A 14306-nucleotide genomic window follows, 5' to 3' on the forward strand; every position below is an offset into this window, starting at 1 on the left:
ATCTCTCCTTTAGTACTTCCAGTATTTAAGTTCTTTTTCTCTTCGACCTTTTTCCCACAGTGTTTCTTTATGGATTGTACTCATTTTTCAAAATTATGTAAATCATTCACTTTTGCACGTTTGCAATGGGTAATATCCTTTGTGCTGTAGCCAAATTTATTTTATCAATTTCATTACTAAAAATACCTTAAAGAAAGGTTTTGAAGCACATTGAGATAGAATATGGAAAAACCTAAAATCATATTTTGAATGAAACGTACATTTTTTCCCCCTGTGGTCTTCAAATTCCTAGCAAATTGAAAATTTTTATTGTTTTTTTTTTCAACTAATGTATAATGGGTAGGTTGACTTTGTCCTTGTGGTTTACCCAATTTAGCCTTTGTTTAGGACAAAAATATCCTGGCTTGACCAATAGACGAGATAGCCACCTTAACAACAGAGCAAATGTAAAAAGCAGTTTTCTAGCAATGAAAATTTGCAAAAGGATTTAAGTTAATTATTTAAAATTATAATCTAGATATTTATGACTTTAATAGGCATTGTATAATGGGGTTAAAGTTTAAAATTATAATCAAAAGGGGATTTCAGGACCTCATGAGACCATTTTAGATAATTATTGGCCACAATTAACTTCCTGGTTACTATCCAGACATTTTGCAGTCATTAAATGCAGCTAGACTGCTCACAGTATTGGAAATCATAGCATTATGAAGCTTCTAAGTTCCAAGGCACATAAAATTGAAGAAAACAGGGAAGTAAAAAGATCTCAAGTCTTTATTGTGCTGCAGTGTTGGTGGAAGGTACAGGCCAATTGTTCTATAATGTAAGACGGATCAATACTGCTGCTTTACTTTCAAGGATTTTGTTATTAGATGCTCTTTCTCATGGTGGAAAAACAAAACAGAACCAGATACAGAAAGATGTAAAATTGGGAGCTGAAACATGTGGGGTGAAATCAGAAGTATGAAAGTGAGAAGAGAAATCCTGAATAAGAAGTCTTTTTGTCCATGTCACTTGCTGGCATTGCCTTGTGTGTTACCCGAGCACTTCAATTTTCTTTTTCTTTCTTTCTTTTTTTTTTTTTTTTTTTGTCAAGCCCTAATTGAGGATATCCTAAGATTTCATCATATTATGTTGGGCTGATTGAGAGTAATGCCGGACTTATACGGCAAAGAAAGAACTCTGCTGTTTTTTGGGGATTATGGTACTCTGCTGTTTTTTGGGGATTATGGTATGCTTGTTAGACCTAATTTAGCATTGCGTGGTGCAGCCTGATTCATGATAGAGCTGGTCAGTTCAGAAATAGCTACATCAAATATGTACATTATATATGTTTATTCCAGATCAATCTGCTAGCACAGTAGAATAAGCACAATCGTATACTCTCAGCAATGCAAACAATGAGACAGAATTTGTTGCTTTTTCACTAGCTCACCATAATGTTCTTCCTCAGTTGGAAAGCTCTCCACAATCCGATTATTGTGCTCACTCCATGGTGTTCTTTCTTCATGTCATTAATATCTTATTTTCTGGCTGAGGTTCTCTTTATTTATGATAATAGTTTCATAGATTTCTAGAGGATAAACAAATTTGATTATTTTAATGGTTGAAATACAAATTCGATGTTCAATGGAGGGCTTATGGCTGTTTCGGATCAGCTGGGTGGTCTCATGATGTAAGGCCTAGCTAGGTTCACTCTTAGAACAATTTGAAAGAGTGCACAGAAGAGAAAGGCATTAGCCAGAAGGCTCCTGATACATTCATGGTTGGTTATAGATTAAAATGACAAGAACATAGCTCCACATAGACTGTTAGCCTTTGTAACAGCCATTCATTTGGTGCTACTATTTCCACATATGCGTGCCCCACGTGAGCAGGTATAACCTATAATTCATGTAGGAAACTCCCATTTATCTAGGGACAAAAAGAACCAAGAAGCTGAATTAGATGAAAGTGCTCTTTGATAATATTATATAGTGCTAACATATGTTTGAATCTACCACAATATAATTTTAGTGTAGAGTTAGTTTTTATGTTAACCAAATGCTTTGAAAATTGACAATGCATGAGTAAAAAGGGATTCTGCTAAGCACACAAAAAAATAATCAGGAACTCATTCCAAAGTTTAATTTCAATGTTCAGGTTTTTTTTTTTTTTTTTTCACAATTCATCAAGCTGACATTAAAAGTTGCTCCATTCCTCTTTCAAAACTGGTAATTTTAACTGTTCCCTCCCCCACTTAACTCTACCAACCACATAAAGAGATCCGTGAAGCCTGGATCTCAGGCTGTTTGAAGCATTTTGAGTATTGCAAGAAGTACATTGTGACAGAAAACATTTTTCAAGGTGGTTGTATTAAGGCTCCTTCCTCCACTGGTTATCTGACATGCATTTCTTACAATGTTGGTTAGAGTCTGTGTTACCTCAACCTTGAATCTAGTTGGCAAGGGGGTGGGTGGGCTCTGTGCCTAGTAGAAGTGATGCTATATGACATCGACGCTGGCTCGTTTGAGACTCCTTACTGGGACCCAGCCATCATGCTGTAAGGAAGCCCAGACCACATGGAGAGACCACAGGTAGGGTATTTTGGCTGACAGGCCCATCATCAACTGCCAGAAATGTGAGTGAGGACACCTTCAAGGTGACTCCAGTCCCAGCCACTCTGACTGAAACCACCTGAGAGACACTGAGTGACAGCTGCCTAGCTGAGTCCAGTCAACCTCCAAAGCCATGAAAGGGATTGTTTGGGGTGATTTGTTATGTAGTAGATAAGTGGGAAACACATTCTTTTTAAAAAGCAGACATACTCGAGTTCAAATACCGACTCTACCTCTTGCTAGTGGGATGGTGTCAGCCGAGATGTTTAATTTCTCTAATTCTGTTGGTTCATCTTATGGATGTTTAATCTGGAGTACTGTAAGTGCTCAGTAAACATGTTTTCCTGCTTTCCACCCACTCTTCTGCCTTCCCTCCGTCCTTTCCTTTCTCCCTTCCTTCCATCCATCTTTCCCTCCTTTCCTTGCTAGAACTCTTTTCCTTCTTTTCCTTCCTATGTAAATTCAACTGAGTACAGCTGCTTTTGTGGTAGGCCATTTCAAACTGGAATATGTTAGTGCCAGGTGTGGATTTAATTGAACCTTTACTTAGAATGCAAGCAGACAGAATTCAGGATGCATTTTTTTTTCCAGTGAAAACTGCTGAATCACTGGTTCCAAAATCAGCATAAAATATGCTCAGACCTTCCACAGACAGCATGTGTGATGCTATCAAGTGTCTTGGGGGAATGGGGTAAACACATTTTTAAAAAAGGAATGTTTCCATCAGTTCACAGGGAACGTTATCTGAATTCAGTTCAGGCGAAGAATATCTTAAAAAGCTAGATAAAGGAAATGAAGGCGTGAGCAACATGTTATTTGTAGGAATGACATACATTATCTCCTTGGCAACTGCAGGGTGGCATGCAATTTGGCAATCTATGTTGTGTCATCTCAGATGCCTGGAAGTCACTGTTTCCTATGGAAACAAAGGAAAGAACAACATGAGAAAAAAGTTCTGCTTTTAGTATGCTGGAAAATTACTTTAAAACCAAGGGACCCGCAGGTTTCCATAGCATAACAAAATCTCAAAATGGCATTAGCTTTTTACTTATTAATTCCACAATGCTTTAGAATATGGATCCGATCCCAATTTTCTTTGGTCCTGCTGAGCTTTATATCCGTGCTTTATGGTCAAATGATGATTCAAGACATTTGGGTGGAACTTTCAATACACCGGTGTTTGGTAAGTCTTTCTTAAACATCAGGACCTCAGCTTCTGCACATTCATTTATGTGTTCATTCAACAAATAGCTGTTGAGTGTTAATTTGTGCCAGGAATTGTGCTAGGTATTGAGGCTGTGTACATCCCTTACCTTATGTCTTATAATCATCCTGGCATATTCACGGGATAGTGTGTCATTTCATTATTTGAAGTGAATCAGTAATTTAGCAAGCATTCATTTGGCCCTGGCCTGGAGAGTCCATTATATTGGGGGTTCAGAGATGGCAGATGTGAACCACAGGGCTACGCAATACTTGATGGGGCACGGAACAATTCTTATCATGGGTTTCCTTTGGTCAGTGATTGCAGTGAACCTTTTAAGATATAGTGTCAGCGTGTTTTCATCAACAGCCTCCAAACAAATGGCTCCAAAATATTATAGTGACCAGTGCTCAATATAATTTCACTTGGTAGGCAATTTGATGAAATTGAATGCTTTAAGTGAAGGAAACTCAGACTGCAACGTGCTGGCTAGAGTCTAAAAGTTTCCACTATGGTGAAATTCAAAGAAGTATCAACACTATAAATAAAATACTATAATGGCAGCCTGAATGGCTTCAGTGGAATTATATGGCTGGTAATGGGAAATTAAAATGTGACATCAGTGTTGCCAGGATCACCAGAGGGGTACTGGGGATTCTTTGAGAATGGTGTGGCAGATAAGGACTTGAGATTTACTGAGGAGCAGGAAGTTGAGTTCAAGAGTCATTTCTTTCCAAGGATGATCTTGCCTCCTATTGATCAGTTTTGTGTCTCCAAAGCATTGCCTTCACTGCATATTCTACATCTACTTTTAACTTCACCATAGCACTAGGTGGGACATTTATCCACATTTCTGAAGTGTATTAAAGAATGGATGTGAGGCAGACGGGTAATGTCCATCAAAGAGTCTCACAAAAGAACCTTAAAGGCTGACCTTCCAAATAGTGATTTCAAGGGCTCTTCTGGGTTGGAGGAGTAGAAGCCATATGCCTGATTTTATAATTCCAATATTAAAATTAATGACCATATTTCACTTCTGGATTTTTCCCCCATAGGGTTTTATTTTAGTGTGTCCTCTCTAAGAGCAATATTTCAGCTTAGAATTTTCTTGGGTTTGTGGATATATTCATGGAAGATTTAAATAGCATTGCAGCTGTACAGAAAAGCTGTTCTAGTGTGTGCTTTGAAAATCAGCTTTTCAATAACTGATAGCTTTAGAACTATGATTGAGAGGAAAAATCCAGTCCTTGTTAAACAAGCTATTTCAGCCTCTGGCTACATGTTTCATGTGGTTTCAAGGAGAGACTCCCATTTCCCATTGCTTTGCTCTTGTACAGGCAGGTTGGTGCTCACCAGCCTCACGCTTTTCCTGTGTAGCAGCAGAGGGCAAGAGGAAGGTAGATGTTGATCTAGGAGGTGATGCTCTTCTATTCAATAGTAATCGTTCAGTCATATTTTTAAACAAGCAGATGTCTGAAACGGGAGAGGAAAGGCGTTTAATTCCAGTTATCGTTAATATTCCAGGATTGACTCATTAAACAGTTCATTAACTACTATAGTAGCCCAGGAAGTATAATCTGGATAGAATAAATGACTGTCATCTGGTTTTCAAGTGGATTTAAATGCTCTGCTTTTGGCTATATAGCTTTGCCAACTACTTATCTCCTGAGACACATTGTGTGAGACTCATTTTTGCTGTTCTGAGTGTACAGGAGGGAATGATTTTGTTGTTGATTTATTTCGATACAGTTTGCTCATCTTTTATTTATTACTCGTTTGACTTATTTTTATTGAAGATCTCTTAGTGCTTGGTACTGTGCTAGTTAGTGGGGAAAGGAATACATAAGAGCCCTGCAGCCCTAAGGAACCCATATTTGGGAGGGGCACTTACACAGTATGCTACATGGTAGGCTAGGAAAAAGCATAAAATGCTGTGTAAAGGTATAGCAGTTCAGATTAGCATGTCTGTGGTGGCGTATTCTGATAATTGTGGTGGGTGTGTCACATTAAATTTCTCAGAGAAATCAATAGCTGAGTACTGCCTTTGAAAGCATAAAAGGGAGGCAACGAAGATGGGGGAAAGAAGGCATGTGCAAGGATCCGGAGGCAAGACAATACAGCTGATGCTTGTAGAACTAAATGATGGTATCCTGCTAGAGTCCAGGTGTTTTAATTGGGTTTTTCCCAAAGCAGAGTTCTGCTGCAAGGATTTGTGTCCAAGCACTTTATTTTTTTTAGGCGATCCCCAGAAGCACTGTGAGGAAAGTAAGATGGAAAGGACAGAAATGCAATAAAGTATGATTAATGAGCAGATTTACCACTGTGTACTCATCATCCTAGAGGTTCTCTCAGAGTATGTGAGGAACACACGTCAGAACTGTCCCACCACTGACAAAGAAGTCAGGATACTTATTTACCAACTCTTGCCTCTTGTTAATTAGGGTTACTCAAGGGATGTTAGCTTTCTTGAACTTCTAGTCCAACCCTGCCCCCACATCAAGCTTCTGTAGACAGAGTGCCCCTTAGTCAGAGAAAAGCAGCAAGCCATCATCTTGTCTGGAGTAATATACTGGATAAACCAAGTAAATACAGTCACCAACAGCATACGCTACACGAGGGTACCCGGAGTGGTTAAGCAGAGGGTTTGAAAATAATGGGGAGATGAGACTGACGGGGGGGCAGGGCCCAGACCACGTAGAGTATTACGCTGCCATGTAAGTATTTTAAGGTTTTGGTTTTTTTTCCCCCCTGAAAACAGTAGAGTTCCAACTGAAAGAATATAAGCATGGAAATAATGTGATCAGATTTACAATGCATAAATACTATTTTAGTGGGGAGTAGAGAGAGGGAAGATTCATAAGCATGTGGGTCTGAGAATGTTAATAGCCTGTGCAGTAGCCAAGTGAGAAATGTTGATTGCCTTTATAAAGGCTGTGAAGAAGACTAGACAGATTGGACAAATATTGAAGATATTGGACACAAAAGAATAAAGCAGAAGTAGAAAGAATAGTAGAAGTTTTGTGGCTCGTATAGCTAACTGGATAGTGTGCCAGTCTTTAAAATGTAGGATACAGTTGGGGCGCCCGGGTGGCGCAGTCGGTTAAGCGTCCGACTTCAGCCAGGTCACGATCTCGCGGTCCGGGAGTTCGAGCCCCGCGTCAGGCTCTGGGCTGATGGCTCAGAGCCTGGAGCCTGTTTCCGATTCTGTGTCTCCCTCTCTCTCTGCCCCTCCCCCGTTCATGCTCTGTCTCTCTCTGTCCCAAAAATAAATAAACGTTGAAAAAAAAATTTTAAAAAAATGTAGGATACAGCAGGAGGGATGTATTTGTTAGGATAAATACATTGGGTTCATTGCATATGAACAAATTGGTATATAGATTAGACTTTGGTCAAAAATGTAGGTTCCATAAGGGTAAGAATTTGGGGCCTTTCTTCCACTTTTGTATCACCAGAGCCCAGAACAGTGTCTGACATATATATAAATGAGCATTCAATAAATATGTGCTAAATAATTAGATGAATAAGTGAGTGTATATATGAGTGAATAAATTAAAATTTTGGTATGCTTCTAGTATATCTGATTGATATCATCCTAGATATATGGGACTTCAGGTTGGAGAAAAATTTGGGATGTAGACATTGATTTTATAATATTGATATAAAGATGGTAATCCAAGCCACCGGACAGGTTTATTTACCCAAAGATTGAGAAAATTGAGATGTCTGAGAGTTGAACTGTATGGAAAGATAGCATTTTAGAATTAAGCAGAAGAAGAGACTGGAGACTGAGAAAGGAAAGGGGAGCATGACTTGATTGTGGAGTTTAGGGGAAAAATTTAAAGAATATAGAAGTGAGCAACAGTTTTAGATACTGCTGAGACCGTAGGTAAGATACATATTTTAAAAAGTTCCTTTTGGAATAATCCACAAAGAGTTTCAAGGGAAAGAAAGGAGGGGATAGAAAATAACAATGGGTTGAAGAGTAAATAACAGGTGAAGAAGCAGGAATAGTAAATGCAGACAATTTTCCCCTAAACTGGCAGTGATCGAAGAACAATAGCTGAAAGGGGTCAGAAGCTTGAGGAATTTTGGATGTTGACATTGTTTACTTCTTTATAATGCAAGAGAAATTTTAGTATGTTGTATGTTGGGAAAGTGCAAATATTTTTTAAATTACTAATATAATTCAGTAGAACAAAATCACAGGATTCCTGATTTTATGTCTCTGCAAGCATCCATCAGCCCAAAAGGAACCCTTTTAAACAGGAGCCTTTAATTATCTCTTCCTACAATTGCCAGATCTGGGCAAGTTGGGTTTTTGCTAGTTCTTAGCACTGCTGCAAGGAATGGAGCTGATTGTCTCCATCTAGAAATAGGAAATACGATGAATTTGGAACAGAGCACAAAATGTAGTGTTCCCGTACATTTCCAACCCTTTCTGAGGTGTTTAGTTACAGTATTCATTAAATATTTAGTTCTATTGAAAAAATATAGCAAATATCTGAGGACAGAAATAATGGAAACTTGCATTGTAATATTTTACCTCATAGGGACTATCCGCACTTCTGTCTTAGAATATGAAATAACAATATAATATTAATATTTAACAATTATTGATTTTTTACTATGTTCTAGGTAGTGTGTCAAGGGCTTCACAGCACTACCCATCAGTAACTCTAAGTACTTTTCGTTATTATCCTCATTTTACCCGGGAGAGAAATCGGAAGCCCAGAGGAACTAAATAACTCCCCCAAGGTCACATAAGTAGTATTTGGCAGAATCCGAAACTTCAATCAACTTGCTTTTAGAACCTATGGTTCTGCCTTTGGTTTTTAACTACTAACGTTCTACCAACAAGAATGATAACGAAGATAAATATTTGGTAGCTTTTGGTTTTAAGATTCATTTTATAGATGTGTGTGAAGGGCACATTTTTCTTGCTGCCTACCAGGTATTTGGGTCATGTAGTTTCTGGCCTGCTTGGTTGAAGTGGTTATCTTGGTGGTATACATTAATGTGCTGATGAGCCATTTACCATAAATTGCAACTCAGCTACTGGTTCAATTCATGCTAAATTTGCAATCCGCCTTTACTGAAGTGCAAAATTGTCTTTCTTGTCATAAAGTGGTAGAACATGCAAAATAGTCTAATACCTTATTTTCTAGCTCAAGTAAGATTATCTAGGCTCCAAGAAAGTTTTAAAATGTTCACTTTGGATGAACAGCTGTTTCAACATGAGAGCCTTGTTCGATGTTGAATGGTTTTGCTAACGCCCCATTGGAAACCATACATGGCACTTACTCTTTGAGGACAAGTCAAATTATTTCTGGAGAATATCTGAATGGCTTCAGCTGTTTGGGGGGGGGGGGGTTCATCTGTTTGACAATGTAAGACCTACCAACTAGGGTCATGGTGGAATATCAATTTGTTCTGGCCTAATGCATTGTTTTACTGTAGATGGAGTAGATTTGTAATGAATCGTGTTAAAAGGATAATTCAACATATGCTTTATGACCAATTGGCTGTGCTTCCAATTGTAAAGACTAGAGAAATGGATTGATTTTCAAAATATAAGAGCATACACAATAGGTGGCTTAATGAGTCCTTTTCTACTACATACACATATGTATACACATTAACTTTATACCTAATTTGGCACATGAATTGCTGAATTTCATTAACTTTAATTACTTGTAGATAACTACATGTTTGGAAAATCATTCTCAAATCAGGAACTAGAGCCACTGTTTATGTCGATACCTTATCTGGGTTACAATTAAAGTTGCAATTGCAGTGTCTTATGTGCTGGGGGTGGGGAGGATGTTTCAATTTTACCATATCATATATTTGAGTAGTATATTTTTAAACGTCTTTTGAAAGTGCTGTATTCCAACTTAAGAGAAAGTTTGTCAAAGAAGGTTGGGGCACAGCTTCCATCTTGCAGAAGATCATCATATAGAAGATAGTCTAATACCTTTGAGTGGTGTCAACTAGTCTAATAAGTTTTGAGTGGTGATGTTGATTCATTTTTAAAACAGTTCATTTCAAAACAGTTCAAAATCTACAGGGACAGTTGGTTAAGCACCTGACTTCAGCTCAGGTCATGATCTCACAGCTCATGAGTTTGAGCCCTGCGTCAGGCTCTGTGCTGACAGCTGAGAGCCTGGAGCCTGCCTTGGATTCTGTGTCTCCCTCTCTCTCTGCCCCTCCCTCACTCATGCTCTCTCTCTCTCTGTCTCAAAAATAAATAAACATTTAAAAAATCAAAATGTAGAGATACAAAGTACTATCTATAATCATGTTATGACAACCAAGCATCAAAGGAATAGGAAGAATATAAGGAAGAATGGGAGAGAGAGTAATCTGTAAAAACTCTAGAACAATTTTCACATTTCACTGGAAAGGCAGGACTAATCAGAGAGATTTTTTTGTGAGTCAAAGCATAGTACAGTGTTTAATTTATGATAGAAACCAAATAAATGTAAATAAAATTAAAAACCAAGCCATTTATAATGATTTGGGTTGTGGACATATTTCAGGTAAATTCTTTTCTGTTTTCCTTCAACCCCATTAACATATGCACTTATTATTATAGACAGTGTCCAGAAGTGGTTAAAAGTGTGGGTGGGTTTGGGATTCACATCATGACTCTAACCCATGTTAATTGTCTGACCTTAAGTGAAGTACCTAACTTTTCTAGGCTTCAGTGTCCTCATTGGAAAAAATAAGACTATTAATACTATCTCACAGGTGATTGCAGGAAATATGTGAGGTTATTTGTGAAAACCATTTAGTGTAGTACTGAGTCCTTAGTAAGCACTCAATACATTGTAGAGACATTGATGGATATTCATGATCTCTGTCTATCAAGTATTAGTATTAGACATTACTTATGTTAGAGTAGCCCTGAATGTAAAGCATTGCCTTAATTGCCCATTTCAAGACAATATAAAAGTAAGAAAAGAAAAGGAAGATTTTAGAACATCCTCAAAAGATCTCAAATTTTAATGACAAGGAAGTTTCTCAGCCTTCCTTATCTTGATGCTACTGAGAGAAATCTTCAGAATTTGTCCCCACTGCCATAAGGTACTTCCTTCCTTTCCCCTTCCTTCCTTACCTGGTTAAACCTCACTGATTCCTAAAGTTTCAGTTTATGTCTCTTTCTAAAAGTTACTTTCTCAGCAATCAGGAAAGGTAATGCACTTCCTAATTTCTTTAGTTTCCCTTTATAGCACTTACTGGTTATTATAATTTTTTTTTTTAATTCCTGAGAGAAGATGCCAGGGCTGTATTTTTTTCACCTCTGTACTCTCAGTGCTCAGCAAAATACCTTGAAAAATTGGACACTCAGTACACTCAATACAAATACGTTAGGCAAATTCATAATGGGGTAAATCAATGCTTTTAATAAGTCCTTTATTGCTTATGAGCTTAATCATGAATCTTCTACTACTCAGTTCCAGCAAGAGATGAAGCATGGCACTTGAGCTCTTTCTCCTAAAAATAAATCTATTGGAGCTATTATAAATGTTCAGATTCAATAGGCCAACATTGTCTAATATTGCAAAGAAACTCAGACTGTTTTAGGTAAGGTTCTTGGCTCATCAAAGGCTTTCTTACACTGCATAGCTATGATTTTACAAAGGGATGTGACTGACAATGCTTGAGCTTTGAAATGTTTCCTTCCAGTGGAAGTATACTGAGAATCTGGTCTTGATAAATTATTGCTTTTTGGATAGTGCCCCTGTTGCCTTTGCTAATGCAGATAAAACTGTGACTCAGACTACTTGGTATATCAGCCTCCCGGAGGGTTGGCGCGAACCTGAATCCTTCTGGGTGGCTATTTCTCAAAGCACGATTTTGTTATGATCAAATCATAACAAGTCCACATTAAGAGAAAAAGCATTGTCTGAATGATTTTGAAGTTCAAATGTAATTTTCTGAATATTTTGAAGCTGAAGCAGATCATTTCCACAGAATGATGAGCATGCTTTAAAAAATAAATTGATTTGGCCACCCAAGTTAGGGATTTAAAAATGTAGTGAGATTTCTTTTGCAGTGATTTGTCGGATATCTATGTAAATTAACTCTACTTTTAAGGTTTAAAGAAATCTGGAAATGTGGAAAATAAAGGTTCTAAATTATATTATTAATGACACTTTTTCAATATTTAAACAAATAAATGCTCTGAAATCCACAACACAGAGAGAGAAGGTGGTCTTCAGGGTCATACATTCAAGTTATAATATGAAAAGAGGCAAAAATACTTAGGGAGAAGTATTGTGTAGTTAAGAAGGATCTGGAGCTGGGGCGCCTGGGTGATTCAGTCGGTTAAGCATCTGACTTTGGCTCAGGTCATGATCTCGCAGTTTGTGGGTTCAAGCCCCGCGTTGGGCTCTGTGCTGACAGCTGGGAGCCTGGAGCCTGGATTCTGTGTCTCCCTCTCTCTCTGCCCTTCTCCTGCTTGTGTTCTATCACTCAAAAATTTAAATAAAGAAATTAATTAATTAATTAATTAATTAAGAAGGATCTGGATCTAAGTCCAAACTAGAAGATTTAAACCCTCAGTTAACCACCAAATTCCTCAGATGTGAGTGAAAAGAAGCTGAAAAGAAGAGAAGATGGAGGTATCTTATGTCTAGGCAATTAGGACAGTTTAGGAAGAGATTGTAGATGATCCGTGGTAGATATATATGCATTTTTATTCATCAAGAAAAATTAAGAAGATGACAAAGAAACCAATGCTTCCTTCCTGTCAAAGCCATCTCAGTTTCTTTGAATGTCCTGTATCTTAACTCTATCTAGGATTTGGGATTTTCAGAAAGTTATATTCAGTGTAAAAGAGAGAAGAGAACAGACTAGAAACAAAGAAAATATCTAAAAAGAGAGTTGCAAGTTTGTTTAGGTTTTACTTTTTTCTTATGAGGTCAGTTACTACTCACTGTTTTAAAAAATCTTAAAATATATGTGCCTCAAATTGAATTTTATTGAAGTTAGATAATTGTTTAGGCCATCATAACAAAACAACATAGGTTTAAACAACATTGGCTTAAACAACAGAAATGTGTTTTCTTATAGTTCTAAAGGCTAGAAAACCCAAGATCAAGGTTTCCATAGGTTTGGTTTTTGGTGAGAGCTCTCTTTCTGGCTTGCAGACGGCTGCCTTCTTGTTGTAGCCTCTTTTGTTAGAGAAAAAGAGTTCTCTGGTGCCTCTTCTTCTTTTGTAAGGATACCAGTGTTACCTGATCAGGGCTTGACCCTTGGGACCTGAATCAGCCTTGGTCACTTCATTAAAGATTCAGTCTCCAATACAGCCACACAGTGGGTGGTTAGGACTTCAACATACGAATTTTGAGGGGTCACCATTCAGTGTACAGTAATGATTAAAACCTCTTAATATTTTGATTATTTTACCTTCTTTGGCATTTGTTGCCTTCTAGTATCCCAAGTCTAGTGCCTTCACTGCCCTATTTCCTGCATCCAATTTCAACGCGGAAGAAAGTCCTTTTGACTGCTGTAATTAAAATAAGATGTAAAAGAGAGTGATACTATGGTGCCAGACCAATATATCCACAGATACAATGCTTTTTAATATTCCATTATATTTAGAAAGTGGGCCAGCCAAACGAGGTTGCCAATGTTCTGTGTATGTGGGTGTGGTAGGAATATCCTCCTCTAGGTTGGAATATAGTGGTTCCACAGTCTTTGCTGTTTCCCTGACCACTAGTTTCCAGACTTCACTAATACTTGGAAAGTTCCAGAAAGAGACCAGTGATCTGATATAATACAAGAAATACTTTTATGTACCCCACATCATTTTGGGACATTGAAATACTTGTGGCTATAGTTTTTCCTGCATGGAGCATGATGTATGATTGTGGTAGCTAATTAGTTAAAAGCATGTCAGCTGAACTCCAGTTGCAGAAGAACCACTCAGCAAAAGTTAACCATTGTTGCTATTCTTGCTATTGCCATTTACTTCCCAGAAGAGCTTTTTATATTTGTCTTACATCATACATTATGGGATTTACTATAGTGTTAATACTCCACATTTGCTGTGTCCAATATGTATTTTAACTTTGTAGTGCATTTTGTGTTTCCTCATATTTATTTCTCATTTCAGCCGGCAACATGCTTTTCATGACTTTCTCCTACACATACTTTCTCCTACACACCTACCCTTTGCTTCAGTGTTCTCCCACCTTTCTAGTTACTAGAAACGGTGGCCATGTTTTTATAGAAATACAGATAATATCTTCTAAAAGTTCATTTACTGTGGTGATTTATTTATGCGTGATATACCTTCTTGTGGGGACGACAATCTCATTATCTGCCTTCTCCTGGACTATTTCTATGTAATGTTCATTTGATGCCTACTAGGTGCTGGACATTGTAAGTGCCTTACATGTATTATTTTATTTATTCATTATAAGGAAGGTACCATTATAACTCCCGTTTTGGCAAAGATTTTGAGATCTTGAGGTTTTGAGAGGTTAAGTAACTTG

The 14306-nt window shown here is 37.6% G+C and overlaps 1 protein-coding gene and 1 long non-coding RNA gene across 3 annotated transcripts in view; one reads left to right on the forward strand and one right to left on the reverse strand.

Annotated features, from left to right (window-relative positions):
* GABRA4 (gamma-aminobutyric acid type A receptor subunit alpha4) overlaps nucleotides 1-14306 on the forward strand; it is a 69711-nt gene that overhangs the window by 43359 nt on the left and 12046 nt on the right. The window lies entirely within an intron of this gene.
* The window catches only part of LOC106975048 (uncharacterized), a 43303-nt gene that overhangs the window by 11412 nt on the left and 17585 nt on the right, over nucleotides 1-14306 (reverse strand). Inside the window, exons 3-6 of one of the 2 annotated variants that reach the window (XR_008296332.1) lie at nucleotides 13216-13315; nucleotides 5155-5274; nucleotides 3431-3513; nucleotides 1436-1573 (exon numbers count right to left, since the gene is read on the reverse strand). This is a non-coding gene — a long non-coding RNA (uncharacterized LOC106975048). The remainder of the gene's footprint in view (nucleotides 1-1435; nucleotides 1574-3430; nucleotides 3514-5154; nucleotides 5275-13215; nucleotides 13316-14306) is intronic. The other variant, XR_001430253.3, reaches the window with a different exon arrangement.

Source organism: Acinonyx jubatus, chromosome B1 (assembly GCF_027475565.1).
Source record: "Acinonyx jubatus isolate Ajub_Pintada_27869175 chromosome B1, VMU_Ajub_asm_v1.0, whole genome shotgun sequence".
Lineage (NCBI taxonomy): Eukaryota > Metazoa > Chordata > Mammalia > Carnivora > Felidae > Acinonyx > Acinonyx jubatus.